Source organism: Centrocercus urophasianus, unplaced genomic scaffold (assembly GCF_019232065.1).
Source record: "Centrocercus urophasianus isolate 14NV4802_14NV808 unplaced genomic scaffold, USGS_Curo_1.0 seq_32, whole genome shotgun sequence".
NCBI lineage: Eukaryota > Metazoa > Chordata > Aves > Galliformes > Phasianidae > Centrocercus > Centrocercus urophasianus.
Genome location: NW_024884889.1, coordinates 7,775,751 through 7,780,262, shown reverse-complemented (window position 1 = coordinate 7,780,262; position 4,512 = coordinate 7,775,751). Strand labels below are relative to the sequence as shown.

The 4,512-nt window shown below is 36.2% G+C and overlaps 1 long non-coding RNA gene across 3 annotated transcripts in view; it reads left to right on the top strand.

The window, feature by feature from the left end:
* Positions 1-15: 15 nt before the first annotated feature.
* The window catches only part of LOC122166245, a 31,829-nt gene continuing 27,332 nt past the window's right edge, over positions 16-4,512 (top strand). For all 3 annotated transcript variants that reach the window (XR_006170747.1, XR_006170745.1, XR_006170746.1), the window contains exons 1-2: positions 16-501; positions 3,830-3,940. This is a non-coding gene — a long non-coding RNA (uncharacterized LOC122166245). The remainder of the gene's footprint in view (positions 502-3,829; positions 3,941-4,512) is intronic.

The window sequence follows — 4,512 nt, the reverse complement described above, 5'->3', positions numbered from 1 at the left end:
GACTGACTTGTCTAGGAGATGAGTGATGGGTGTTGTCATGTGGCGACAAACATTACTGTGTGGACAATTTTAGCTGTTTGGCTTCGGAAAGTAGTGCTCAGGATTGTTTGCTTACAAAAGATCTAGCCTGTGACCAAATAACTCCAGCTTGCTATGGGAGACTGGGAGATGATGCCACTGAATCCTGTGAAGGCAAGATACAAGTTGGCACCTTATCTGCTGGCAAGGCAAGGAAGATAGGAACAAAGGAGTTTCTGCTGAGATCCCAGAGCCAGAAGCTGTCACTACAAGGAGAGCTGACTCAACCACTTTGGATTTGAGTTGTCACTCCAAAAAAGAACTGACTCAACAATTTTGGACTTATTTATAAGTTTGTACTACCACTGAAAGGTGGCCATCATTGCCATGGTCACCATCATCATCAACAGAACAACAATGCCTGACGACCCACCACTACTGAAGATCAATGACTGAACTATGAACCATGCTGGATCCATGGTGGTGACTATTTCCCTCTTGCTTCCTATAAAGACTCCTAGCTTCTTATTTCCTATCTTTTCTATCGCCCTCCTTCCCTTCCACATCTTAATTTATAATAGTGTTCGTCCTACCCTTCCCCATCTCCCTGATTAAGATCTGTAATAAATAGGTCGGACCAACATTTGAATTGTTGTTTCTTAATCTCACAGATATTAAAAGAACCTCCTCTCCCTGCTATAAATTGGAGCGAGACAATTGTTAAAAAATTGCCTGATGCTATTAGAAAGTTGTCAAGGCAGAAGAAAAAGTAGCAAGAAACTATTTGAAACACAACTTATTAAGTAAACAAATTATTTTAATGTGATGATGGGCAAATGTGTAAAAATCTTGAAGGACAGTAGCACAGGGAGGTAGATATTAGATATTTTAAATTGCTCTAATATATCCAAAAGCTTGTACAGAAAAATTGAATAATATTGTAATGCTGAGTGTCAGGCAGGAGCAGAAACCGCCATTATAATGTTATAATAACTCATAACACTCTTTCTTCTATTCTGTGCTTATGTTCTCCTGCTCTAATATGGCCTAAAAATTTAGCAGGAGAGGTGAATCTCTGAGTGCATTGCTCCTTTGGGAGCAGCTTCAAAGCGTAGAACCTGGCAGAACAAAGGCAAAGAGTATCTGTGGGATCCTTCACTCCATTAACTGAAGATGAGCAGGCAGCAGCAGCTTCTCCGTGGTGAAGAAATTCCATCAGAGAATGGGATGAGTAGCTGAGTGGAGAATTTCTGTTACCGAGTATCAGTATCTTTCTTCTGATATATACTGCCACACTGGTAATGTCTGCCTTTTGTTTTTGGTTAATGAGGAATTTGACAAACTCTTATTTCTGGCCCCTTCTCTAGCTGTTCTGAAATGTTATAAATAGGATATAGATGTATTTATCTTTGCCTCCTATGAAGGGATGTGGGGATAAGTATTGCTCTTTGTTTCAATGCCATGATATAGAAACTCTGGTTATCTGATATTCTTTGAAAGCTCTTTTTCTGAATCACATATACAGCCTGTATTCAGGCTGCAATTTCCTTTCAGCATTTCTTATAACCTATAGGACATTTGCAGTGGATATATATCTGCTTCAGTTAGAATAGCTACAGAAAGGAACTGAAAAAGCAAGTCAGGATATTCTGTAATCTCATTTATTGCCCACAAAATAAGGGTTTTTCAGTATAATTGTTGGTAATATTTAAAGATTCTGTTAATTTCAAGTTTAAGTACAATTATAGCTCTCTTAGAGAAAGAGCAAGACTTTTGTGATTTTGACATTTAGTGAAAATTCTGATATAGCGTCCATTAGCAAGTCTGCTTCTGGATGAGAAGAGTGTTTCAGTAATTCACTTGAAGGCAGAACTAAAATAAAATGCTTATGATTTATTTTATGGAAATTTGATGTCATCTAAATTACAGTCAGAGTGCGTAGCAAAATCATAACTAATTCCTTGCACATCAAAAATATGGAAATTTATAAAGAGCACAGAGAGTTCGCAGTATTCATACATTTTTTCCAGCTGAGCTATCAAGTAGCCAATTGTCCTGTTCTCTACTTTGTTATACTGGGCACGTCTATCAGAGTACTAATTTGATGGTGGCTGTGAAGATTGTGACTCCCAGCTCTTCATCTGATCCTAGATTTTCTGTGAGCAGTGTGGCAGCCCCAAAAGACAGTACAGACACAAAAGTCATATATTTTCTCCTGTACAGAGAATGTTTGCTCCTGGGATTGTTCTGAAGACAAAGAAAATAATGTTAGTGTCACCAAACTCAACTGCTGAAATGCATCTAAAACGTCTTAACCACTGGGAAATCCACTTTGAGCTGTAGTTTTTCAGTCATCGAACAAGCTGGTTTTCTGAACAAATCAGTGTGATCAAAAACACCGGTTTCTTCCTAGTAAGACCAGAAAGAAAATCAAATGATAGGGGTTTTTGTGTGTGGCTTTTTGGTGGTGGTTTTTTTTTTTTTTTTTTAAGCATTATAATTTCAGCAGATTCTTAATGTATGGCTCAGCAGTAAAGGACTGCAAGTTAGAGAGGTTACTTTCAGTGACATAATCAGAAGAATGTCAGCATTGTTCTGCAAGTATAGGGTTGTTAGCAGTCTACTCAAATTCCAGTTTGGGTAATTGCTTTGTCCTTAACTAAGTTCACTTGCGGTTCCTAAGGGATGCAATCTTAAACTTCTATTATATACCATTGTATTAAATCACTGTAGCCACTGTGGTTCACCCTAGAGCTAACCTTGTAATTCATGGATGTCTGCAAAGATTTTTGTATGGCTTGCATTCAGTTTGCGAGTCCTTTGAGATCCTTGTGAAGTGATATGTGTATTTGACAATATGACATCACTTTCATGGGGTAGATAAAATGGGGAAAGTGATTTCTAGCTAATGCAAAATAAATGCTGTAAAATTTTCCAAAAATTCAAAGGGAAGGAACAGATCTTTTAGATATATATATACATATATTTTTAATTTATTTTATTTTTTTTCAGATTTTTTTCTCCCCTTCATTTATAGTTATTTCAGTAATTTGACCAGCATTTTTGTGTAGGAGGATGGAGGAGATCAATGGGAGAGATAATGCTTGGGCAAAGCGGGAAGCTTACAGCATAATCCTCGACTGAAAGAGATGTGACATTGGTCAAGTACTCAAGAGGAGTACTGGGCCTATGTCCTCCTCCATCTCAAGGCAGGAGAACAGCTGCTACTAAGAATTTTTTTCTCCTAGTCCTATACTGGTTGTTAATACAAAAATAAGTAAATAAATAAAAATTCCTGAATCAAAAGCTGGAGCATTTGCTTCATTAGCTTTCAGATGAAAAAGGGGGAGAAATATTCAGACATGCATTCTAGACTGCTGATGGAAAGTATCCCTTTGACTTTGTTAATTACACCACATTGAAAAGACTTTTCATTCCAAAATACCTCAAGAGGCTAATTAGGAAACAGGATTCTCAGGCAATGCAAAATAACTTTCCTTTTATTTCTATTTTAGTTATCAGCTGTCTACTTATTTTTCAGTCTAGAAAAAAAAAAAAGATATTTTTCTCTGACTCTCAGGCTTTACCAATAGTAATAAAAGTTATTACCAAGAGAAATACACAGGCTTGTATCTGCAGAGATGAATTTTTGCTGTATTATTCCCAGATGCTTATAAAATCCTCCTTTTCATCAGATTTTATGATTTGAATATATTATTTTGCAGGTGTATAATTTGAATTTCTATAATCCTTACTGTTCTTGCCATTGCTTGTTTTTTTTTCTTTTTAATCTTTAATTTTTTTTTTCCAGTGCAGTCTTTCCAGAATGTCTTCTGAAATAGTACATCTGACTCTTACAGGTGGTTTGATGCAGTTATCAACACGCTCTTGAACACTGAAATCTATTTTGTAACTACTGTTGGTAAGTACTAATGATACTTAGCTTTTTCAGTGTGAAAGCCTGCATCATTAGAGAACTGAGGGGATTTAACAAGTTTGTGAGTTTGAAATTTTAATGCCAAGGATCCAAAATAGGATACTGAGATGATGAGAACGAGTTCCATTGTTTACTGCATAAAGATTGGTTGGAGATTTTAATTGGTGGGAAATTAATCCAGATGAAATGGTGAAGCTTATTATCATACATTCTGTCAATGTTTTATGGATTTTCTGTATTTTTCTCTTCTTGAAAGAGTGTTGTTAATGGTAGAGCTTTCTCTGGTCCTTGCTCAAGTCAATGGCAATATTACCTCTAGCTTAAAATCTAAAATCTTCCCTTTTCATATATTTAAAGGAGCAACAGCTTTGAGGACAAGTGTTTCATAACAGGTGTATTAATTCAACCCGTATTCCCCCCCAAACCAAGCAAAGCAAAAGATCAAATTGGGTGGTACATCAAAAGTCGACTGTAAAATCACTAATTCTTTTGAATGAATGGATTCAAGTGGTACACGTGATGTTCTCATAAAAGAATACCACCTTATATATAATATA